Source organism: Carettochelys insculpta, chromosome 5, assembly GCF_033958435.1.
Source record: "Carettochelys insculpta isolate YL-2023 chromosome 5, ASM3395843v1, whole genome shotgun sequence".
Taxonomy (NCBI): domain Eukaryota; kingdom Metazoa; phylum Chordata; order Testudines; family Carettochelyidae; genus Carettochelys; species Carettochelys insculpta.
In genome coordinates, this window is record NC_134141.1 from 101,531,399 (window position 1) to 101,558,014 (window position 26,616).

Genomic DNA, 26,616 nt, shown 5'->3' on the forward strand with positions numbered 1-26,616 from the left:
ATATAGTACCCATCTATAAAAAGGGAAATGAGGACAACCCAGGAAATTACAGACCAGTCATCTTAACTTCAGTGCCAGGAAAAATCATGGAACAAATAATTAAGGAATCTATCTGCAAACATCTGGAAGATAATGAGGTGATATGTAGCAGTCAGCATGGATTTGTCAAGAACAAGTCATGTCAAACCAATCTGATAGCTTTCTTTGATAGACCAATGTTTATGGATCACGGGGAAGCAGTGGATGTGGCATACCTGGACTTTAAGGCATTTGATACAGTATTGCACGATCTTATCGGTACACTGGGGAAATGCAACCTAGATGGGGCTACTATTAGGTGGGTGCATAACTGGTTGGATAACCATTCACAAAACAAGAGTAGTTAAAGGTTCACAGTCATGCTGGAAGGGAGTAACAAGTGGGATTCTACAGGGGCCAGTTTTGTTCAATATCTTCATCAATGATTTAGATGGTATAGAGAGTATGCTTATCAAGTTTGCAGATGATACTAAGCTTGAAGGGGTTGCAAGTGCTTTGGAGAATAGGGTCGGAATTCAAAATGACCTGGATGAACTGCAGAAATGGTCTGAGGAAAATAGGATGAAGGTTAATAAGGACAAATGCTAAGTACTCCACTTGGGGAGGAACAAAATCAGTTTCACACATACAAAATGGAAAGTGACTCCCTAGCATGAAGTACTGCAGAAAGGGTTTTGGGGATCAGTGGACCACAAGTGAAGTATGAGTCAGCAGTGTAATACTGTGGGGAAAAAAAAAAAAAAAAAGCAAGATTCTGCAAAGCTGTTACAGGAGTGTTGTGAGCAAGACACAAGTCATTCTTCCATTCTACTCTGCACTGACTAGGCTTCAGTTGGAGTATTCTGTCCAGTTCTGGGCACCACATTTAGGAAAGATGGAGAAATTGGAGAGTGTCCAGAGAATATTAAAGATCTAGAAAAATGTGACCTAAGAGAAGATTTAAAAAATTGGATTTGTTTAGTTTGGAAAAGACAAGGCTGAGATGGGACATGATAATAGATTTCAAGTACCCAAAAGGGTATTAGGGAGGAGGAGGGATAAAATTATTCTCCTTAGCTTTTGATGACAGGACAAGAAGCAATGACCTTAAATTGCAGCAAGGGAGGTTTAGTTTAGAATTTTTTTCCTGGTGTCCAACTGTCAGGGTGGTTAAGTACCAGAATAAGTTGCCCAGGGTGCTTCTAGAATTTCCATCATTGGAGGTATTTAAGAGCATGTTGGATAGACATCTAACAGGGACGATCTAGGCACGCTTGGTCCTACTGTGAGGGCAGCAGACTGGACTTGATAACCTCTTGAAGTCCCTTCCAGTTCTAGCATTCTATGATCTCTCTCTCTGCTGTCTCCAGTTCTCTCTTGAAAACACTCAGGCTCTGGTCACTAGTCCCTCCTTTTGGAGGGGTGATGGTAATGAGGCACTGCAATGACTATGCAGCACCTCGTTAGCATAATGGCAGCCCCACACACTTCAGAAGTGCCAGATTAGACATGCATACCACCCATATAGCTGGAGCCATTCAAAATGACCCCCTGATTTTGAAAGCCCCTTCTTCCCATTTGGTGGGGTCATTTTGAAATGCCCCCCAGCTACACGGGTGCCATTATATTAATGAGGTGCTGTATATTCATGATAGTGCCTCATTTGCATGTGCCGAAGTGGCTTATTACCCTCACCCCTCCGAAAGGAGGGGCTAGTATGGCCACAGCCTCACAGAAGTTGTGTTTTTTGCTCCCTTAAAGAGACAACATACTGAAGCCCATTAAATTTACATGAAGTTTCACAAACTCCATTTCAGTCCCAGGGATGAACTGTTTCATAGTAGAAGTGAAAGAAATTCATCTAACAAAAGGGCATAGGACTATGTATTAGCAATAGACAGGAAGTATTTCCAGGAAACAGTAAAAATACACTAAGACCAAAACTAAACTTCAGGAAGTTACAATCTTTGCCTAAGCTAGTTTCTCACCTATCTTCAGCTCCCACCTGAAGTGGGGGGGACGGTGGCTTTACAAGTCTTGCTCCAGACTGCAAATTCAAGGACTCTCTAATGAGGACACCTGGGTTCCAGTTCCCCTCTGTTTGTACAGCGGAGACATTTTGAATAATGTATGAAGTCACTGACTAGTGAAAACTTCTAGTCAAAAAAAAATGTAGACTTTTTTGTGTGTCATCATTTTAGAGTAGAATTAGGATTAAGAAAAGATGGAAGGACACTTAAAGCAACTCAAAATACCCTTAATACACCATTCACTGTACTGAAAACTGCACACACCAGGCTAACAGCAAGGACTGATAGACTTGGTTTGTAAAATGCTGAAAGGTGAACATATTCTCTGCTTATCTCTCCAGAGTGCCGTGTCAAAAAGTCACCTTTCTTTTAGTAAGAATTGCCACGTTCAGTGCAAGGAAATCTTAACCATGGAACATCTTTTGGCATTATTGTTGAATTACAAGTTGATGAAAAGGCAGGAATACTGCAGAAGTGGCCTTCCCCGTTCTTTTCCATTAGTAGGGTAGGACCTACAATCTCACAGAAATTAACTAACGCCTTGAATGATCACAGTGGGGTTGCCATAGAGCTGACATCTCTTGTTTTTACGCCAGACATGACCTTAAAAATTACTTTAGCACTATAGAATACTTACTGGGAGCCCATGAGTTTTCAGAGATGGTATCCCTTGGTCCTTGGGGTTTGAGTTCCCAATACATATATTTGCAACTCCTTGATAAAGTGCTCCTGGTCAAGGGTGTTGGACTATGAAATGAGCTACCAGAGGAGATCCAAATCCTAGCTGTCATCAGAACATCTTGCCAACCCCATTTGTTTACGATGGCAGGAAGGTTGTTACAAAGAAAGGAACTACAAACATCACACATGTAAAAAGCAAAGCTTCCTGGAATTTGGGAGAGATGACAGACAGAATCCATAGTTCTATCCATTGCTTTAGGCTACATCTATGCATGGAGGTGGGGGTGTGATACCCAGTTCCAATGGACATTCTCACTCCTTTACATATTAAAAGGGGGTACAGGTTGAACCTCTCAAGTCCTCTGCTCTCCAGTCTGGTAACATCCATGGTCCAGCATGATTTTATTTAGCTGGATGACCACTTATGGGCATGTCCAAGTTTCCCCGGTCCAAAAAAGCTTGGTTACAGGCACCAGTCCTGGTTCTCAGCGTTCCATGCTCTTATTTAGCTCTAATTTACTCCTAAATGTATTGAGAGCCCAACGAACAGTGGAAGTGTTGGTCATCCTGCTAAACAATCTTGGCCTGTGGATTGGAAAATGCTATGAGTTGGCACTAATAAGGACCCAGACTACAGCGGTTCAAACTGTAGCGTGACCTTGGTAGCACAGCCAGTTGTGATTGGCTACAGACTAGCCACCCTGAGTACAAACCTACCTGGGTCTTATGGATACACGCTTGAAGTGGCTAGCCCATGTTGCCACTTGCTGCTGCCTACGCTACCCCAGCTGCACTACTACTTCTAGCATCCACGCTCAATGAGAGCTAGGGTGTGTATGTCTGAGCTTGGAACCACACCTCCAGCTCCAAACCTAGACCTAACCTTAGGGTCTACGTCAGGGCCCCATTGCATTAGACGCTTACAAATGAGTAAAACAAAAGATAGTCCCTGCTCCAGCTTGCTTAGAAGTTTAGGGGAACACCACAGAAATATCTGACAATATTTAGGTACCCACCACTGGGCTAACTACAAAATCCCTGGATAAGATAAGTGGCGACAATTTTAACGATGACAGGCTAGTGCTAGGAAGGTGCTGGAGTCATGCTTTTCATACTACTATCCCACAGGTAGATTAGACTCAGTTAAATGACCCATAAGTATGGCAACACACAGTAGTTATGCTAAAATATTGTTAATTCCTCCTGGGCGATATTTATTGCAACAAGCATGTCAGGGTACTATAAGCACCTTTAAAGTAAAGTATTTCACACTATCATGGACCCCAGAAATAAAATCTGGTGGCTAGCACATCACAATTAACCTTACAAAGTAATATAGGTTCTCTGCTGTGAGTGGGGCCATTTGACAAGTACAGGTTGCATCTCCCAAAATCATGTTACTGGACCAGAAAGCTCCAGCCAAGAGGCTAGTGGGAGGAGGGAGACAGGCTGGGAGCCCTGCCAGGCAGGAGCCCAGTGGTCAGAGAACCTGGTAGAGCTTGTATCCTGGGGCCATAGCCGGCAGCCTGTTGTCAGCCTGCAGGGGTCAGAGGTAAGGGGGCTGCTGTGGACAAAGAACAGCAGCGATCAGCAGCTGAGCCTGGAGATGCTTTCTGATCCCTGGCCCCAGTACAGCCTGTGGTCTGAATCCAGACTATGGCTTACCTGATCCAGCCTATGGGGCTTGGGGGTCTGTACCCTCCACCCTGCTGCAGGCTTGGTTTTATGCCCTGAGCCTTGGGATCCAGATCCAGGCAAGCCCTGGACCACAGACCAGGAGTTGCCCACCCCTACTTAACAGTCTCAGTAAGTTTGGCCCACTGAAACAGCCTCAAGGGTGTTAACATAAAGTCTAAATTCTTCAGAGAAAAAATGAGGCTGTGTCTGTGCTACACTTCTAAACCAATTCCCGCAACCACTTGCCTTCTGCACGACTTGTTTTATGGATTTGTAGCCACTTTAGTCCCAGAGACAAGGTGGGTGAAGTATTATTGGACCAGCTTTGGCTGACGAAAGTGACAAGCTTTTGAGCTACCCTGTATAATTCAAAAGCTTGCCTTGTTCAACAATATACATTGGTCCAATACAAGATACTACCTTACCCATTTTGTTTCTCTTATTTTATGCATGAGAGTCACTTTTCTGAGTTCACTGTGATTGGAGCCAACTCTGTCATTAACTGATTATTAAACATGGATTGTATATACACATTGTATGAAAAAAATCTTGAATGGAACCTGCTGTATTCAACAGTATTTTTCCTCTGAATGGCATGTGATTACCTTCTAACAACTAGTCCAGAAAAGCTTTTGGTTGGCACACATTTGGGGAATAAGGGTATTTGATTTGCAGTGCAGACAGGATCCCCAGGTCTGGCTGGACAGTAAACTGTTAGCCTGTCCAGTGAGAATCTGAAATTTCAAAAAATGTTTATGTCCCAAATCAGAATGGGTTGGGGGGGGGGGGGGGGGAGGTTGTTTTTTTTTTTTTTTTTTTAAATAGAGAACAAAAACAAAAAGGACATTAGAATAGCTCAATGTTTTATTTCAATATTTTCAAAATGTCCTCTTTGGACTGTCTTCAACCTCTCTTTTTCAGTATTACATTAACTATTAAAAAGACATTCTGAACTACAAACCAGAATGTTTCAAAAGTTGTCAAAATATCCCACTTGGGTTTCAAAATGAAATTAAAAAAATTGACTCAGGAAATTAATCTGAACTGATTCTTTCCCCACAAAGAGTTGTTTTGATGATTTGGCATTTCACAATGAAAAAGCTTTTAGCTGGACAATTCCCAGCCTTCCCTCCACCACATCCCCAGCCTTCTCTATCAAAGGGCACCCCATGGTGCAGTGCCATAGAGATGTGTTCTCTGGCACTTTATCCTCCTGCTGGAAACACTGCCCAGATTTTTCCAGAATTGACCAACACAGAGCAACATGGGATAGGTGCAGTTGCCCTAAGTTATGACAGCAGAATAACTGCTGTGGAATCATGACCTGGACCATGTTACTTGTGTAGTATCCAGAAGCACTGGGAAAGGGGAAGTCAGCCAGAAAGTGTGAGGAACTAATTTACGTGTATCTCCCTGAGCGGATAGAGTGAGGGTGTACAAAAGTCAGAAGTGCTGCCCGTGGCATTCTTTATTACTACCTTGCCTTGATTCTCACAAAGCCCTTAGGTAGGTGCTCTGAGGATCCAGACAACGGCTGGTGAAAAGCCAGGGGTGACAAGACAGACATACCACACAGTGCTCCCTGTCAAGCCCACAGTGCCTTATCACTCCTCCCACCTCTGATTAGAAACCTTGCTTGAGGCAGAGCTTGGTGGCAACGTCCCTACTAGCACAACTCCTGTGACTTCCCAGTGAAAAGGAAGGGAGCTTCTATGCAGACGATCCTGGCCTCCGCAAACAGCAGCTATGCCAGCACTAAAATGCTGCGTTCTCCACAGGGAAACAAGTCTTCTACCATGAGGTTAGAATGCTGCTGATATTTGTGATATGGCAAGTTCCTTGCATGTGTTTTTTTTTTTTTTTTTTTGTAAGGGGTGATATGGCCCCTTGAATTCAAAATGAAAATCCAAGAGGTGAGGAGCAGTTATAGAATCCCAGCTTGTTGGAGCTCTTGGATCATTTCTTGAAGAAAATGTGAGATGTTGAATTTGGGGATTCATTTGTCTTTTGTTTCTAGAGGGGAGAGAGAGAGAGAAACACGCAACATACCACATTTATGACTAAAAGCCACAGCTTGGCCAAGTTGGCAAAGAAGACACCAGTAGTTAATTATTTTCCTGCAGCCCTATCAAGATCCTCAGAGCACCTACCTAAGGGCTTTGTCACAACTATTAAACAATGGCAGCCACAGCATGGATGTAGATTTTGTGCTGGGCCACAATTAAATATGAAGAAATATTTAAGAAGCAAAGAATCCCTTCTTCCATTCCCTCACTGACTGGCCTGGATGCTGAAAGAGAAACAATTTTCCTCATTTCATTCTCTGAGACTTTAAAATGAGCTAATTAAGACTTCAGTCTGGGTCCCGATTCCCTTTTTCCATGGCAGACAGCAGCTTTCTCTACAAACAGTCCCATTGAAATGAGCAGGGCTGCTTGAGTAAAGTACTACCCAATACGAGAATGGTCCCAGACCCTGGCCTTTTGTCAAGCAAGGGCTCCAAAATGGAGGGTCTGTTTTTCTCAGGTGTATGGGTTTTGGTATCTACGAAAGCCTTTCAGTTTTACTAAAAACCATAGCTCATGACCAAGATGTTTTGCAAATAATTATGGGTCTGGTTCTTAAAATCATACCTAATAATCCAAAAACTCTCATTTTTATGGACTTACTCTCAGTAGAGTTCAAAACTAGAACAAATAGACAAGATATGTTTTGGTGCCTTTGCAGCTTATATAAGCCATGAGGAATCTTCAAATGCATACTTACAGACCTCCAGCACACCTTTTTGCAACAACTTTCATACAAAAAACAAAAAAAACCCCTACATCTAGCAGCATAAGTTGCTGTAAATAAAAATCAGAAAAAAAAAAAAAAAGAAACAAGAAATCCTGGGGCGCCTTATCGACTAACAGATATTTTGGAGCATAAGCTCTCATGGGCAGAGACCACATCGTCAGATGTGTCTGATGAAGTGAGTCTTGGCCCATGAAAGCTTATGCTCCAAAATGCTAGTCTATAAGGTGTCCCAGGACTTTTGTTTTTGAAGATACAGACTAACTTGGCTACCCCTCAGAGAAAAAAAAAAAAAAAAAAAAGATTTCAGACACTGATATATTTCCAGAGCTGCAGTACATTTTCAAATCTTGTCTTATGATTTGTAAATTTTACCACAAAGCCAGCTATATACTCATTCTTTGAAAAATACTACTAACAATGCTGTACAACATGATTGCCTTGGAACTTAAGAGCATGAAGGTTTCCACTGAAGTGTGAGTGTACTTTAAGGGAACTGTAGTAATGAAGAGGTTAATGTCATTTGCTGTAGAAGACATATGAGAACATGATCTTCTGAGACAACTGAAGAGTGCAAGAAGCCTTTCATCTTACAACATGGAGAAAAATACACAATATCAAACATCAATGTTTAAAGCTTCTGAAATGGAAAGGAATATTCCTTATGGAGGCCCCAAACCAGACACCTTAATGGGAGTACTTGTGGTTAAACTGATGCACAATTTGCAAAATCAACATCTAATGAAGATGTTCTTGTTTTGAATTAGGATAGATTTTTTGGTAGTGACACAAGTAGTTTTGTTCTAACATGATTAGATCAGAGCCATAGATTAAAAGGCAGGACATTTCTTTCAGTAATGTGTCATTTAACAGTAATCTGACAATGTAAGTTTCAGATTTTATTCTTTTATTTTATAGCATTGGCTATTGCACATCTTAGATTTTTCTCTCCTCCTCCCCCGCACCATTTTTAAAAAAAAAAGGATGAGCCTTACATTTTTGTTTCATCCTCCTCATTAAAGATTTCTGTTGTAAAGGCACACAATAGACAATAGTCCATCAGGAAGATGTCTGTCTCTTGTATGGAGAAAGTTGTCATGATACTTTACCTCTGAGTGATCTGCCTTTAACTGTAAGGCCCCAAAGAAAATAATTTGCATGATATAGTTACAAGTCTTCTCGTACATCTCACAATGATTCCGATGACTAGTTTGACACAAGCTTTCATTAAAGACCTACGTGACTCCTGGAGAATCCATGGGATCCCTGTACCATCTCCTAGTTTGTATCAAGAGGTTCTTGGGCCACAGTGAAAAGCCCTTTATATATGTATATGTGATGGGGTTCTGGGGTCCCCCAAGCTCTTCACCCCATCCGCAGGCAGGAGAGTCTCTCACTCAGCAGGAGAACAGCAGGTTTATTAGCCGACAGGACACAGCATCATACAGAGGAGTCAGTACAGCAGGCAGAGACAGCCAGTCCCATCCATGCTGAGGAGAGGAGGCCCCGAGGGGCCCCCAGAGCTGGGGCCTGGCCCCCTCCTTTGTCTCTCTGTCCCTCAGCCCAGACTAACTGCTTCCAACCCCCAGTTCCAATTCAAACCCCTCAGGCTCCACCTCCTCCTTTGTCTGCAGTACAAAGGTGTTACCTGGTCGTCAGGGTTACCCTCAGCAGGAGCCCCACACCCTCTGTGAGCCATACACACACACACACACAGGTATTCCCCACTCCATCACATCTCTCCCCCCTTCCAGACCGAACTGAGCGGGGTCACTCAGCCAGTGACCTGGGGAAGTTCGGGGCCCTCCCCTCGTGATCGGGCATCAGCTGTACCCTCAGTGCTCCCCTTGATGTGCACCACCTCCATGTCATAATCCTGCTGGGGGAGGCTCCAACTCAGGAGCTTGGTATTGGCCCTTTTCATGTGATGCAGCCGGACAAGTCCCTTTAGTTCCCTCAGGCTGGTCGGTCTCCCTGCTTCAGCCCCGGTCCGTCAGCCACGTTCTCAAGTCGGGCAGGCAGAGCCCATACAGATGCTGCAGCACCAACAAATCAAATAGTTCTTTTCTGGTCTGGGCCCTGCCTGACCACCAGCCCATACAGCTGCTCCGGCCAATGTCTGGAATTCAGTTACAGTCCAGTAAAAGAAGGTACAAATGCTTCCACCCTTGGCATTTAGCCAGACCACCACAATGGCTGTGTGCCTCAGTTTCCCCTTCCATGCCACACAATAGGTTTGGAATGTTCCTCCTCATGTGAGAGGTTGCAAGACTAGTTACAGGGAACAATGGTGACATTTCAGAGTTACAGACTCCTTCAACATACAATTCATGCTTCTACATCAATGTCATCATGTCACACGGCTCTTTCCAAACCTTCAGTACATGGTACAATTCTACAGCTTTTGGTAGCAGCACCCCTTGGTTACAGCAGTCAGCATGAGTAACAGAACAAACCCATTGCAACTGCACATTTACGTTGCTCTTTGGTAGACCACAACCTTTGTGCAACATCCTCGAGAATCTGGTATTTTGGGGATAAATGGCTGAGGCCTTTCTTAGCACCATCAAGTTCTAATCTTCTCTCTTGCCCCCTGGGGTGGAAATTTGATCTCTCTGGCTGTGCCCTCCCTTCTAACAAGAGCTGGGCCATTGATGATCTCAGGGAGACGGCCCCCTCCCTGCCAGCCTGGAAATCTGCAAACCAAACTGCTTTCTGAGAATTGTTTTGTGAGTCCCAGACGCAGAATCCACATGAAGGAATCCCTGTTTATCCCTTACTGGCCCACCAGGCCCACAGCTCCTTTGTCCTTTTACTTCCAACTTCTGCCTCCCTGTGGAATCAGAATTGGAGTCCAGTGTGAGAATATAAGTGTTTCTAGCATCTGGAGATGGGGAATTGCTGAACCTCTCCTGCATCCTACAGAGATTGACTGTGCAGCTGTTTTACTTGGTTCTCACAGGGCTGCTCACATTCCCTGATAGTTTTTACTTTACTTGCACCAGCTTCCAATTCCTGAGAAACTTTTACACTGTCTGCTTTGGACCCTTGCAGAGCACAGCCAGTGGTTTCACACTCAGGCAGGTCCTGGCCATCAGGGGCTGAAACAAACTTCTCCCCAGGCAAAGGGCTGCTCTGGGTCTTACAGACAAGCACCTTTCCTGTTCACTCTCCTTCACCTCACTCCCATTTTCTGCAGTCCCCACAGACGGGTCAGGAAAAGTTTCAGGGAAATTCTCTTCCTTAAGAGCTTCCCCAAACAATAACTCACCCCTGTCTGCCTCCACGGGGGCACTGCTCCCTTGAGCCACAACCAGCTCCTGGGGTTCACCTACACCCAGGATCACTTCTGGCCCATTAGGCAGATTCCCACGTAATCCCCCTCCAGGCAGACAGCCAGTACCACCGGACAGAAGGTTAGGATCCCTTTCCTCCCTTCTGCTACCAGCTCCTTTATCTTCAGTCAGCATAACTCCATTGCCCATCTGTTCTTGTGTCCTGGCGAGAGGATGACTCTGGTAGGACAGAGTCCTCTCACCCCCTCCCAATAACACCTCAGCATCAGGCAAAGAACAAGTACCAGAATCGTCTGGTCTCTGGGATTCCCTGATGATACTAACTGGATTAGACCAAGTTAAAGCATCATCCCCCCTGAGAGACACAGAGGTAGGCCCACTTCCCATCTGGGCTTCAGCTGCCCTCAGATCCAGCTCTGGGATCTTGGCTCCATCTCGAGCCCCCACAGGCTCAGGCAAAGGATTCACTTCCCCAGAAGCAGAAGCACTTTTCTTGCACCAAGGACCAGTGTCCTTAGCAGGGATACCACTGCCCATCCCAGAGCCATTCCCTCTGTTCCAGCCCCCATGGCTGGATTCAGAGTCACACCTGGAATGCTCTTTTCTGGTGGATCCTTCTCCAGCCACCCCAGGCTGGTGAATCTTCCTCAGACAATGGGCTAGTTTCCTCATTGGCACCTTTTCCAAACGCAGGCTCTGCTCTCTCCCCAGGCTGCTGCTGCTGTTCAACACAGACAGACAATGGGAGACTCTCTCCTTTGTCCCAGCCCCCCGAACTGGTCTCCACACACACACACAGAAGGTGGAGCAGCTTCTCTCAGAGACAACTTGCCATTCCCAGTGGACAAGCTGCTTTCCTGCCCAGACACACAGGCACCTTCCTCGGCCCAGGCCTGGAAAACTCTTCGCAGGGCTGTCTTGGCCACTAGTAGATGGGTTGGAATCGCTCCTTCCCTCCTTGAGCTGTGGCAGGCCACTCGGTTCAGAACTCCAGGCAGTCCAGGGTTCCCTGCCCTGATCGGGGCTCACCTCTGCAGGATTCTCCCCAGCCCTCAGCTCCGCCACTGCACATCCACGCTGCCTTGTCCAGCTTCTTTAATCTCGATTCGGTTTCCAGGTGCTCCCACTTCACAGCGGAGTTGCTCAGCGTGGTTGCAGGCTCTCAGGCTGATGCCTGCTGCACCCCACGATTCCTGGAAGAATCCCTTCAGTGTGCCAGGCTCCTTGCGGGTCACAAGCTCCCCGGGGTTAGGCCGTAGGCCCCTCTGCCCTCTGGGACCGACTCCAACAGACTCTCAGAGGAACCCCTTCTTCAGTGTGACACCCGATCTCAAGGGCCATGAGCACCCTGTCTTGGGAAGAACTCATTCAGCGTCAGCCTCCTCAGGGGTCACTTGTTCCTGGGGGTTGGGCTCTCGGCCCCTCCACCTTCTGGGACTGACTCCAACAGATTCCCAGGAGTAACCCCTCCTCAGGTGTGACACCCCCTCTCGAGGACCACAACCGCAGTTGCCTGGGTTCGGCCGCAGGCCCCTCCGCCTTGGGGAACTGCACCTCACTGCCCTTCAGCACACCTGGGTCTCGCAGGCCCCTCTTCTTCTTCCGTGGCACCCGTCACTTACTACTAGATGCTCCATCCTCAGGGTGCAGAACATCCCACTCCTAACACCAGTGTGATGGGGTTCTGGGGTCCCCCAAGCTCTGCACCCCGTCCGCAGGCAGGAGAGTCTCTCACTCAGCAGGAGAACAGCGGGTTTATTAGCCGACAGGACACAGCATCATACAGAGGAGTCAGTACAGCAGGCAGAGACAGCCAGTCCCATCCATGCTGAGGAGAGGAGGCCCCGAGGGGCCCCCAGAGCTGGGGCCTGGCCCCCTCCTTTGTCTCTCTGTCCCTCAGCCCAGACTAACTGCTTCCAACCCCCAGTTCCAATTCAAACCCCTCAGGCTCCACCTCCTCCTTTGTCTGCAGTACAAAGGTGTTACCTGGTCGTCAGGGTTACCCTCAGCAGGAGCCCCACACCCTCTGTGAACCATACACACACACACACACACACACACACACACACACAGGTATTCCCCACTCCATCACAGTATATTTATATTATATATCTAAAATGCAAACAATTGTGATCTTTATTAATGATCTAGAAATGGGAGTAAAGATGTAAAAGTTAAATTGAACCTTCACATTAATCTTTGTGTTACTATCACACAGTTCACTTTTTCCACTGATTGCCCATAATTGCTACCTTTTGTTTATGCATTTGCAGCCAGATTTCACTGATTATTAACACCCTGAATACAAGCTTTCTAAAGCATGATCGTCTCATTCAAAACAGTATTAGACCTGAAGCCCAAGGGAATTTAGGTGTTTACCTCCCTTGAAATCATTGGGTGTTGGGTGCCAAAACAGGTGAGGGCCTAGGCCTTGAGGGTCTAAATATCACTGCAAGTCAATAATACTGAAGAACCAACATTGCTTAGGCACTCCTGGCATTTTTAATCCAGCCACTCAGCTGCTGCCTAACCCCCTAGGTGATTAAGTTTCCTCAGGTCAGAACTTGCAAAGCTGCCTAAGCACTGATGCTGCGCCACAGCTAATGAACTAGTTGCTATCCTAGTTTGAGGTGAAGTCCTAGAAGCCCCAAAGCATGATACGCAAATGGGGTTGGAGAATGCTCTCTTGCCAGGAGCACTTCATTCTGTAGATGTGCTCCGGACATGGCCAAGTCTGAAACCTGCTGGATGCAGGTTTCTGATAACTGCTGGAGTTGGGAAAAATGTAGCATGCTGACAAAAGATGGCCCAGGCATATATAGTGGTGTTGTAAACCTGCTGTCCCATGATATGAGACTGACAAGATGGGGGAGGTATTAACTTATTAGACCAACTTTTGTGGTTGAGAGAACTAAACTTTTGTGCTTTAGCAAGATTACCTCACACATCTTGTTAGTCAGGGCATAGGAATACTCAGGATGAGCACCAGAAACTGGGCTGTCCTTAGGCATACGCAGCTGCCTAGGGCACCCTTACAGAGCCACATGTGCCCACACAAAGCCCTGACCACCATGCACTCTCTCTCAGCCGCTCCTGCTGACTGCCCTCTTAAGAGACCAGCAGCTTAGGTGTCTTGTTCCTGCTCCTCTTCTTCCAGGATTGAGAGGAGCCCTCAGCCTCTGCAGCTCTGTGCTGGTTCCAGAGAAGCCCCAAGCTGTGGCAAAAGCCACACTGGGTGTGGGGTGAGGGATGCCCCAAGCCCTGGCAGAAGCCAAGGGCATGGGGCAAGAGGAGCCACAAGCATGAGGGGACACAAGGGAAGCCCACAGCCTTGGTAGAAGCCACTTGGAGCACAGGTGCTCAGTAACTTGTGGGTGTCCCCATAAATTGTAAAAATGGCACTGATGAGAAGTGGTGAGTAGGAGCTGGAGAGATTATTTCAGCTTCTGGGCATGCACTACTCCAACATTGGGATCAGGGCAGCCATTTAGCACCAGGAAAGGGCTCATTGATAAGGATTCTATGCAAAGGTAGACATCTAGCTCGGGCTAGGTGCACCTGGTTACAAACTCAGGTGTCTAAACTCCCTCTGCTGCCCACCCCCTTCCCTGGTATTTCTCTCAGGGCTGGTTTAGGCAGCATCCTGCACAAGGGGAGACATTTTTCTCTGGTCTGTCTGCTGGGTTTTGAGAAGCCCTGCCTTAGGGATCTAGCCCTTCTCATACAATGCATGAAGCAGAAAGTCCCACTGGGCAGCAGGCTGCCTAGGGTTTAGGCACTGAAATGCCAAGCAGAGCAACCCCTTTGTGACGAGAGCCCCAAGACTTGTAAAGTATTAGTGGAGTTTTCAAAAGTTCCCACACATCTAATTTCATCTTACCCGATTTTTAAATCCTGCCGTGTGTATTTGAGGCACTTAAATATCCATAAAAGCACTTGTGAAAACGTTACCACATCTCAAATCCATTAAATGCCAAATGAAAAACACATCCATGTGCCCTTCTGCTCTTAACTTCTCCACCTCAGTACAAGTACTGGCAGGTCAGGATGACAATTTTGTTCTTTAAAAGCTCCTGTTGCTCATTGCTCTTGCTCCTGTTGTCAGTAATGACTGGCTGCAAATTCAATGCCAGTGGAGTGACAGAAGGATCTCTTTTTATCTGCCCCATTTTTACTGTCACAATTCAAGTCCCAGGCTTTTAGGGCTGAACCACATACTTAGACTATTTACTTCAAATGCAGACATTAGAAGAAAACCAGAATAAAGTTTAAGTATTTTTCCCATCAATTTGCTCTGAACTATTAAATTCTGGAAGACCTGTTATTCCCCATCCTCTCCTTTTCAGACAGGCTGGGGATGGCTACTTGTTTAATGAGATGTGTGTGTGAAGAAATCATTTTTGGTAAATTTTGGCATGTGAAATAGAATGTGACACTAGAAAAATTATACACACAGTCTATGAGGTGCCACAGGACTTCATTGTTTTTGTAGGTCTAACATTTATTGGAGCATAAGCTTCTGTAGGCAAAGACCCACTTTGTCAGATGCAGCTTCTCTTCCTGGATGCAAAGATTAGTTTCATTCCAGATGTCTATAAGCTGTCCTGCCTTTGCCTCTCTCCAGCTCACAATGTTCCCCCACTCAGTGCTGGGATGACTGCCTTCTTTCCAACAGGTACTCTTGGGAACAGCCGCTGCCATTCACCCAGAGGGCCATACCTGTTCCCCAGGTTCCTGGACTGTATTCCCTGTGTCAGTGTTGCAGCAGTCAGCCTCAGTGGCCGTGCTGTCTATATCAGGTGTGGCCAGGCTGCTTGCACATGGACCCTCAAGTTCCAGCTTCTTCTATCAATCCCTGTTTTTACCTCAGCATTGTCTGTCCTTCTTTAGCCACCTTCCAACTGCCTCCTCTACGGCAGACTGAGTAGTGCATTTGGGACACAGGTGGTATGCTCCTCAATCCTGCCTGTCAGTGGTAGGGGCCCAGGCAGAGACAGGTGCATGCCTGACTTCGAAGATGGTGTCATCAGGAAGGCTTTGGTTTCCTCTACCACAGGATGCTATTCCAGGAAGGACTGCTAGGCAGAGACGGTGCTCACCTTTCAAGGAGGGGAAAGGCCGTATTTGGACACAGACTGGCTAACCTAGTGAGGAGGGCTGTAAACTAGGTTTGATGGGGACAGAGGAGCAAAGCCCACAGGTAAGTGGAGAACATGGAAACCTGGGAGATGCGGTCAGAAAGGGGAGGAAGAATGGGCTACAATGTCAGAGTAAGAAGAGGGTCAGGGCAAAACAGGGAGGCAAGATCAAATCAATATCTTAGATGCCTATATACAAATGCAAGAAGTATAGGTAATAAGCAGGAAGAACTGGAAGTGCTAATAAATACATACAACTATGACATTGTTGCCATCACAGAAACTTGGTGGGATAATACACAATTGGTATGTTGGTATTGAAGGGTACAGCCTGCTTAGGAAGGCTAGACAGGGAAGAAAGGGAGGTGTTGCCTTATATATTAAAGGTGTACACACTTGGACTGAGGTGGAAATGGATGTGTTGAGAGTCTCTGGGTTAGACTAAGAGGGGTAAAAAACAAGGGCAATGTCCTGCTAGGGGTCTACTACAGGCTGCCTACCCAGGTGGAAGAGGCTTTTTTTAAAAGCAACTAACCAAGTCATGCAGGGCCCAGGATTTGGTGGTGATGGGGGACTCCAACTATCCAGATATATGTTGGGAAACTAATACAGTGGGGCACAGACTATCCAATAAGTTCTTGGACTGCATTGGAGACAATTTATTCCAAAAGTCTGAAAAAGCTACCAGGGCGAAGCTGTCCTAGATTTGATTTTAACAATAGGGAGGAATGGGTAGAGAGCTTGAAAGTGGAAGGCAGCTTGGGTAAAGTGATCATGAAATCATAAAGTTCACAATTGTAAGGAAGGGTAGAAGGGAAATCAGCAAAATAGAGCTAATGGATTTCAGGAGGACAGATTTTGATAAACTCAGAGCTAGTAGGTAAGGTTCCATGGGAAGCAAAATTGAGGGGAAAAAACAGCTGAGGAGAATTGGCAGTTTTTCAAAGGGACATTATTAAGGGCCGAAAAGCAAACTATCCCGCTGCATAGGAAAGCTAGAAAATATGGCAAAAGTCTGCCTTGGCTTAGCCAGGAGATCTTGCATGATCTCAAAATAAAAAAGGAATAAAAAAATGGAAACAAGGACAAATTACAAAGGATGAATATAGGTAAACACCACAAGAATGCAAGAACAAGCTTAGGAAGGCTAAGGCACAAAATGTTTAGCTTCACAAATAACAAACATGGCTACCCCTCTGAGAATACTGATACTTTGCAAGGCTAAGCCCTGCAGGCCAGTACCTGGTCTTAACTTCAATTCAGCCTCCCCTCACCCCCACTTCTCCCATTTGAGTATAAGGCATATGAAAACGTCTGCTTGGAAGTCCAGGGTGAAAAGAGTTTGATAAAGTTGGGCTCTGTACTAAGGAGACGGATTACCAGAAGCTATTGTGCATTTCTGGTAGGGAAACTTATTGTGCTTTATAAATACTCACCCCTGAAAGCAAATATTTTGGTGATAGTAAATGCTTTCTTCTCTGAAAGATTTTATAGCTTCTTTTCCCTCTTCCTATGCTTTTCTTGTTCCACAAACATATTCAGACATATTTCTTTAGCTCCCTCTGTTTAGTCATTTGATGCCTATCGTATGTATGCAGTTATCATATCCCTCCCAAATAGGAAAACAGAAGCAAACTATTTAATTAGTTGGAAAAAAAAGTGTGTACTACAAAAAACAAAGGACAGTGTTATTAATGCAAATAAAGGGGAAAATGTTATGCTTTTCCGTTAGTGTTTCCTTTTAATAGGAGAGAAAGTGCAACGATATTTGCCATTTAGTAGAGAACTCACTTTAGAAATGACACTAAATAGACTGCTGGTGAGTTGGACAAGCGGGATAAAGGTTTATTTGCTTTTGAATTAGTAGTACATTAACGAACCAAAGCTGACAAAACAAACTGTCTGGGGAAATGTTGACAGCATGTCTAGAGGGGATTGCAACTGCAAATACAAACAAGCATGTGTTTTATGCTGGCCCAGTAATACAAAGAACAGTGAGATAATGGTAAAGGGGAATTCAGTCCAGAGCGGGATGCAAATGGTTTGAAGAGTTCAGGAACCAGCTGCTGTTGCAAAATTTCAGCTCAAGAAAGTCTTCCTCTTCATGTTAGGAGCCATTGGGGTAGTGTTGCAAGTGTGGCACTCAGGAGAAAAATTATGACTTTTTTAACAAAGTTCTATTTTAGCTTGTATCAGGGCTTTGCTTTGAAGTATTTGAGAAGGCATTTCAGAGGGTAGGTAGGACAGACTAGGGAGATGGATTATCAGTTTTCCAGGTGGCACAGATAAACCAGCTCTTTAGGGGGCTTTGGAAGGAGTTATCTAGAAGATTCCCCTTGTAGAAATGTGTCCAATGGGAAGATCTCATATTCCAGTTGAGCTGGAGAGTTAAGAACTAGGAGCTTAAATCAGGTTCCTCCATCTGGTGAGGGAGAGAGGTCTGTTGAGAGAGATGGGGAAGACCTGATGAATAGGACATAAAGGAGGTGAAGGGACCCAGAGAAAGAAGGGCAGGGGAAATAAAACAGTCAGTTGATTTAATTTGGGGAAGGAGGGAGCAAACAAACAATATTCTGCACATAAGGCACCAAAGAATGTTCAAGGCCATCCAGAAGTGAGGGAGTAAGTAGGAAATGGGGAGAAAAAAAGCCACTGTAGCTCATGTTTTGAACAGTATGAAAATGGGCTTTCGAAGACTATTAATACCTGAATTCAAGTCAGTTGGAGCCCTATTTACAGGGCAGTACCTCAAGATCAAGGCTACCCCAAAGAGTGCCTTTTAACTGATTAACCCTAGGATGTCACAAACAATGTCAACACTGCAAAGTACAAGGATGGAATAAACAAACTGGCTTTGTATAGCACATAAAAATTCAGGCAGGCAAGAATACTGTTAACTGGGCAATTTGCTGAGAGAAATGGCAATCAATTTGCGTATCTGATACTGATGTCACTATGCTCCTGACTAGATTGATTGCTTAATATCTTTACTTTCAGTAGGCTAGAAAATGACTGATAAGTGTTTCCTGGAAGAAGGAACACTGATCAGCTGCCAGGAAGACCGCACAAAATGGGTACATGTTTTATACTGCTTTGTGCCTGGACATGTACTGGTGCTCAGGTTCCAGTGTACTCTTTTCACTCACTGTGCTGGTTCCTTTCTAGCCAAGCTACGCACAGTGCAGAAATGGAGAGGCTGAGAGAGAATGGTGGAGTGATTTTAATTCACCTTTCTTCATCCCATAGTCTCAGCACTGCCAAGAGCCTCCCTCGTAAGTTAGAATAGCCTCCAGGCTGCAAGAAAGTATAGTCAGTTGTAACGGCCCTTAGTGGCTACTGCACCTGCTGAGAATAAGCAAGAGCATGATGAGGTTCTGCTTTGAACCGTGATTCCTCTATGGTACCTATGCTGTGAGGCTAGGAGGCAAGGCAGCCAATGCTGTGTCTTTTTTCAAACTTTTATAACATGGTTATTTCCCAGGTGGCTAGATATGCTACCCATGTAGCCATCTCACTTTGGCTGCACAAGTTGAGGGGCAAAGACTGGATAATTATCCTGCGATTGTTTCTCAACAAGAAGTTGCACCAGTGATTTAGCAAGAACAATTTAGAGAGACACAGAGGGTTGGAGAAATTTCAGTTTGTTTGTCCGCTGCAGGACAAGTTTATCTGAATAGGTGCAGTCAGTGAGTTAAAGAAAAAGCTGAGAGGGTTTCCTTTCTGGATGTTAATTTATCCTGTGTTCAAACCCAAACAGTTTTAGTTACAAGATTCCTGTGGCTGTTTTTTCCCCAATTACCACGTTTCTGGGATTGAACACAGAACTACTTCAGGAAGTTTGCGCTCATGCCATTCTGAGGTTAAACAACCCTGTTGTACATATTGAGCCCTGTTATAAAAATATATCTTTAATGAGGTACACCAAGAGGATACAGAAGCCTCAGATTTACAAAAAAAAAATATTGGTGAAGGATCAAATAATTTTGCTAAGAAACAGAGCCGAGCTATTTGGTATATACATTTGACAGACCCATTTAAATGAAGTGTTAGAAAACCAGAAACTCTGATGAATATTATGTGGCACTACACTTTGCCCTTCCATGCCCTCCTGCAAAATGTGGTGAACTGACAAAAAAGTGCTATAGCTAACAGAGGTGGGTGTGGCATGTGTGTGAGAGAATAATGAAACCACACAAGTTAAATGAATGCACAGACAACTACATAACGAACAAGACAGCCCAGCATGGTTCTAGTCTGAACAGCACCTCATTCTACCAGCCAGCCGAGGCTAGAAGAGCAGTCTAGTTGCTTTTCTTCAGAGGAGCAGCAGGGGCTCAGATAAGTAGAGATGACCTCCCTCAGTAATCCTGAACTGCCACAGGGTGTGGACTTGGGACAAGCAAAGTTAGACAGAAATGAGATCTATAAACAGAATATGGATGATTTCTAGTTTAATTCTGTCTAGGGTGCTTGAACCCTCCAGCTGTGATGAGAGATTTTTTCCTTGGTTGTCCAAAGTGTCTAAGCTTTAAATTGGAAATCTGTAGAAACCCCACTGAATGGGTGGACATTTTGCTGAAATTATAGGATGTTCAATGCAACTTAGTGGTGATGGTGTCAGGACCCTCTGGACAAGCTTAGAATAGTGATTAGTTTCAGAAATAACACTGATAATAAAATAGTTTAAAATAGAAGCTTTAGTAATTTCAGATAAGGGAATATGAGATCCTGCCTTTAAACACAGAGGTCCGTTGTGTGGGAAGCAATAATTTTACTACTTGTGATATAGTAACTTCCACTTCCTGTGGGTAATACCTCAGCAAATCCCCATAGAGATACACTGTAGACACTAGAAGTGAGACTTCTAGGCAGAAAGTAGCTGGGATTCATCCAGAGGTTAGATGGAGTATTCCACAGAAATACATTGAGCCAATAGAAGTTTTAACATTAAAAGTTATGTTTGTCATATTAATAGATGTAACAGACATTGTTACATGCTTGTTAGTTATATTGCTAACAAACATTAAGTAATTGTTACATGGAATAGACATTGTTATAGATCATGTTAAGGGAAACTTCTGTCTTGCCACTTTCTTTTAAACTATAACATTTACTGGTATAATTTATGTTACTCCCCCCTCTCATTGCAATTTCTCTTCCAAATATTGCCTTTTAAGCAGACCTTGTTGGCCATTCTTGATTGGAGGGCTGTACCTGTGTCCTTTGGGGGAAGCTCACTACCTCGGTTCACAACTCTTCCCTGGAAAGGTCATAGCTTGGGCCACAACCTTGAATACCAGAATAAGATAATTTAGGAATAAAAAGGTTTTAAATTAAAAAAGCAGCAGTTTAGGCTGTTGGGTTCAAATCTTCTAGAGGCAAGGCCAGCGGTGCCGATAGCCAGAGTGGACCTAGGGGCAAGGTGGGATGGAGACCTGGCTCCCTGCCCCTGGAAGGAGCCAAGGGGATGAAAGGGCAGGATGTAGGGAAGTCAGCCCTTTCCCCTCCTCCCCTGCATGTGAAGCAGCAGCACAGCATTCTGTGATATTTCAGAGAGGGTCAGTACTCCATCTGCCAGTGCTGCTACTGACCTGATGGCAGGAGCTCCAGGCCCTTTTGAAATGCCAGGCCCAGGGGCAACCGCTTCCTTTGCCTTCCCCAGTCAGTGGGCCTAGACAGGGCGGAGCAGTGAATCTGGTGTCCTAGCTTTGGAAGATGGTTCTGTAACACAGGCCTCCTGGCCTATGCCAGTGAGACTGTTACCCCAGATATGGGATGGTTGGGGTACAGGGACCCAGACCCACTCAGTTGTACTAGGTCCCATCCCAGGGGGTTAACAGTGTGGGAGTGTTCCACCACTGGGTCAGAGAGGAATCCAACAACACCATGCTGACTGTTACAGTCTGTCTGCATTACTGCCTGAAGTCAGCTATCCCTTGGCCACTTCCATTCCCATCAGGTTGCACCTGGATCTATGGGTGTTGGTCTCTTGGAGTAGGGAGCCAGTGGCAATCCCAAAGATTCTGCTACAGCAGCTCTGGCCAGTCCTCAGTTCTCCAGGGCTCCCCTTCTATTTCCAGGCTTTGGGCCAGGCAGGAGGCATCTGTCTTTTGGCAACTGCAGCCCAGCTACACTCCAGGACCTGCCCTTTAGACCCCTATCCTACCCCTTAACATCCATTGGAAGGGGCAGGTATAGCCCAGTTCTGCCCACAGGGGCTCAGAAGGTAATTCTTCCTCTTGGCCACAGTGCACTAAGGCTCAGGGTGTAACCTGGTTAATTTAAGTACTCACCCTTAGGCAGTTCCTAGGGATCATGGCATAATCAGCAGGTTTATTAACAGTTACCAAAACAGAATACACATGTTAAGCACGCAATGCTCACCACCCCAAAGAGGCAGATGCCTTTTCCTGGGGGCCACTCAAGATCAGATTGTCTGAGGACTCCAGCTTCCCTCATGACTGACTGCCAGGGTGTTGTGGGTCTGGCAACTCTGATCTTGGGCTGTGTCCTGGTTCCAAAGAACTTCCTTTTGGACCCCCAGTTTGTGCTGTGAAACTTCAGTCCTTAGCTATACCTTAACTAAAGTACTACAAAAATCAATTTCACCAGTGCTGGCCCATTATGAAACAATTTAACCATCCATACCCCACCACTTCAGCAGATAAAAAGCTTGCTAAATCAGTTACACAAGAGACAAATAAGCAAAAAACAAACCCGTTCTGATAAACAAAGTTAGGGCCTATGAAGGCAAAATAGTAAGTATAGATTTCACAAGCACAAATGCTGAAAAGGATTCCTTGCCAGACAGAACATTATCAAACTGTTTTCTTTAAACATCTTAAGGTTGGTTTTTCTGAGGTGGAGTACTGAAATTTGACTTTTCAACTTCTGTATGGTCGAAGTGCTGCTAATACTTTTTAAAGTCACTCATAATCCTACTTACAACAGCTTCATTAATAAACACATTAAGGCTGTGTTCACACTTGCATTCCTCTTTCAAAAGAGGCATGAAAATGAGGGAAATCAAATGCAAATAAAGTGCAGATTTACATATCTGGCACCTCGTTTGCCTAGTCTTATTTCAAAATAGCTTCTTTCGAAAGAAGAAAAGCAGTGTAGACATGGCTCTTTTGAAAGTAAACCACCATCTTCCCAAGAATCCTTCTTCCCATGAAAAAAGCAAAGAAGGATTCTTTTGAAGATGGGGTTTACTTTCAAAAGAGCCATGTCTACACTGCTTTTCTTCTTTCAAAAGAAGCTATTTTGAAATATGCAGATGAGGCACCAGATATGTAAACCTGCACCTCGTTTGCATTTTCAATTTCCCTCAGTTGCATGTCTCTTTCAAAAGAGGAATGCAAGTGTAGACAGCCTAAGATGCAGAGCTTTACCACTTAGGTGCTGGTTGGTAGCATTAGCTGGTCTTTTGTTAATCCACAGAGCAAGCTCCCAGCTCGTGGGGGAGAAGAGCTGAGCTCCCACCTCTTGTGCCAATGGAAAAAAAAGACTCAGGTTGCATGTCACTCTTGGCCTATGTCCTGGGATTGCTGATCCCTGATCTGTCTGGTGATGGACACTGTTAGGACAGCCGTGTCTTCTTAACAGCCTGGTATTACATTGCTTTGATGCCATTTAGATGGACTATGAAGATGCGACTTTCTGCTTCTAAGCTCATGGGTGCTGCTGTCCTAACATAACCACTGCTGCTCATTAAGACAAAGGCCTTAGACCTGACAGGCACACTGGCAAACACCACATGCATTATACTGCCACCTTTGTGCTTGTGGGGCTGCGCACAGATTCTAGTACAACAGTGCAGTTACTTGAGCCAACATGGATAAAACAGGTTTTTATTCAGATTACTTTCCAGGAAGTATTTTGGTACCTTCCCAAATAATTCATTGTTCCAAGGTCAGAATGAACTATTGTGATCATCTAGTCCAACTTACTGACCACTACAGACCTTAGGCTTTCCCCACAAATAATTCCTCAAACATATCTTTAGAGAAGACATTCAATCTGGGTTTAAAAGTTGCTAGTGATGGAGATTCAGCCTGGCCCTTGGTAAATTGTTCCAATGGGTAATTACCCTCACTGTATGAAACATACTCTTTCCAAGCCAAGTTTGTCTAGCATCAGTTTCCAGCCAGTAGATCATACTCTGCCTTCCTTGATTATATTGAAGAGCCCATAATTAACTATGTGTTCCCCATGTACATACTTATACTCCCATCAGGTCACCCTTTAATAGTCTCTTGGATAAGAAATAGCTTGCGTTCATTCAGTCTAAGCTCACCCCCCTCTCTGAAATAGGCATCTTCCCAAGTTATGGCTGATGGGAGGCATCTAGGCTTGTTATTCAAAAAACCAAACACTCATCTGGAAATCAATTAAGCAGCAGCTTTTTTACTTAGTGGCTGGGGCTTTTACCTAAGATTTGGGAAACCCAGGTTCACCTCCTGCCTACTAGAGGGGGCGGGGAAGAGACTGGAACAGGGGGCTTCAATGTCTCAAGATGCTCTAACCATGAGTTATGGGATATTCTGACGTGGGGATTCCCAGGCCTCTGCCATGGAAGACATTTCACTGTGCATTAATAATGGAAGACGTACTGTAACAAGTGAACTCTTGGGTTTTACCCCCATTTCTGGGCATCTTTTCAGCTTCTATCACGGTTTGTTAATCTCATGACTATATTTCTTTCCCAGACAGGACAAAGAAATAATGGCATTCTAACAAAGCCTACTGTCATAAGATTCCCTGTCACTTCAATCGGTTCAGAGGAATTTAGGGAAAGATTAAAGATTTGGCCTTTTGGAGAATCGCCAATCCCCTGACACAAATCATTTATTTTTGATTTACTGTGACAAAAACACCAGATGGTAACAGAACAAGAGAAACAAATGGATGATGCTCCAGATCAGTGGTGATGGGAATGGTTCTATAGGAGAAAGAACAGTTAATAGAGGTTCTCTTTTAAATGTTCTTGAGTGCAACAGTAAAGCAAAATGGAATTGGACAATGCTAATTGAACATAGTTACAAGACTTTTGAAGCTGCCCTTACCACAGGGCTCAGCATTTTCATTATCTTTAGTTAAAAGCTATCAAGATCAATCACTATTACTGATACCCAACACATGTAGGGGATTTTTTTTTGTGTTCTCATTTTCCATGCTGGTTTCATCATACGCATGAGATTATGTGAAGCCTTTTCTCTAAAACACATTATGCCAAATTTGCTATCAGGAATGTTATTTGTTCACTTGCATATCCATGTCTTTGTCTCCAACCACATCAATTGCAATATACAGAAAACCCATCCCATGGGGGGCTCTATTCTCTCTTCACTTAAGTCCTTCCTGAAGATCGGCCTTTACGTTTAAGCAGCAAACATTCATCTACTTCTCTAATTTCCCCTGAGTCTGCAGCTTATTGACATCAATGCAAGGAGCATAACGGGAAGAAGGAAGGAAAGACATGCTTTATCCCTTGTTTCCGGCCCCCACCCCCACCCCAATATAAGCTACAATGTTTTCATGGCTATCTTGAGAGTTGAAATATACATCAGTGACAACACTTCATGGCAGCACTGAGCCAACATCACAACATACACATAATCCACTAACAAGATTCCAAGAACTTTTGGTTTTCATCTGGTGCTTTGGTCCAGCTACTGTTGCCCCAGAAACTTCTCAGCAACATTTGCTGATTTCTTAGGGTCTTGACTTGCACAACAGTCCCGTCGTTTCTTGTACCTATCAGCAAAGCACCTAAAAATGACCATCTAAATTTTTTAATACGGTGCCGATATATCTTCGGCTTGTCGGATCTTACACGGCATATGATCTACCTTCCCAGAAGGCAGTCTAGTCTCCTGAAGTTATTCTTAAAGAGTCATTACTCAATGAGATTTAAAGGTAGCATCCCTAGGCCAGGAAATCAGAGGAAGAATATTACATGCCATAATTTAGCAGCACCTCAGAACATTAATATTTCTGATCTCACACCTGCTCCTGCTGTTTGTTATTCCCCCAAGCCTGAAGCATTCAATACAGTAGGGAGTGGGTAGATAAGGAATTAGCAGCACAAGACAATTTTGTCCTACAGTATAAGTTATTTAAGTAAAACTGTATTTGATCTAGAACTGCTCTTGTATCTTTATCTGGGAGGTCCACAGGAACTGGTTCTTTCTCTCCTTAAGCTAAGGATACAGGGACCCAGGCAAAATTTTGGCTATTTTGCACTTCTAGCAGATTAGGGTTGCCTCATCGGCTCACAGTGACCCTCCACACACCCTCTTTTCCTTTAACAGAGGCAAGGCTCACAGCTCACTGACCCATCCTCATCATAGGCTAGCCCACAGTTCAGAGTGAAAACTCCTCTGTCTCCTGGGGGAGTCCCTGTAGTGGCATGGGGAGTGTTGTGGGGCACCCTGGGCCCATCTTCTATGCTACAGTTGCAGCTCAGGGACCTTAAGGCAGTTCCCTACCCCATTAGCAACAGATGGGTTTTCCTCTACTCCCAGCTTGGTAGCTACTTCCCAAACAATGCTTCCCCAGTATCTTTCCTCTGGTACCTGACAAGTCCATGCTGCTCCTCCACCAGATTCTGGCTTAATCACCATCCTCTGCTCTCAGGCAACTTTCTTCTTCCCTCTCAGATTTTGGGCTCCAGCTGAAGCTGCAGGGAGACCTTTTAAATAAATCTTGCAGACATTAATGGTCTGCAGCTGCACAGATTAGCCTGCTGCTTCTAGGTTCTTAATTGGCCTCAGGTGCCTGGCTTGTGGCACCATACTTAGTACTATGCTAGCCACTGTAGCATTGTGGTTATTCTACTTGCCTAACATGTAAGAGGTTTCTGGTTCAAAACCACAGAGAAGCATGGTATTGTTTATTCCTCAAGGAAGAGGAAACTGTTTACCCAGAGCCTGATATATCTGTTTTCCACCAGCAGCTGGCAACCTCCACAGCTGTCCC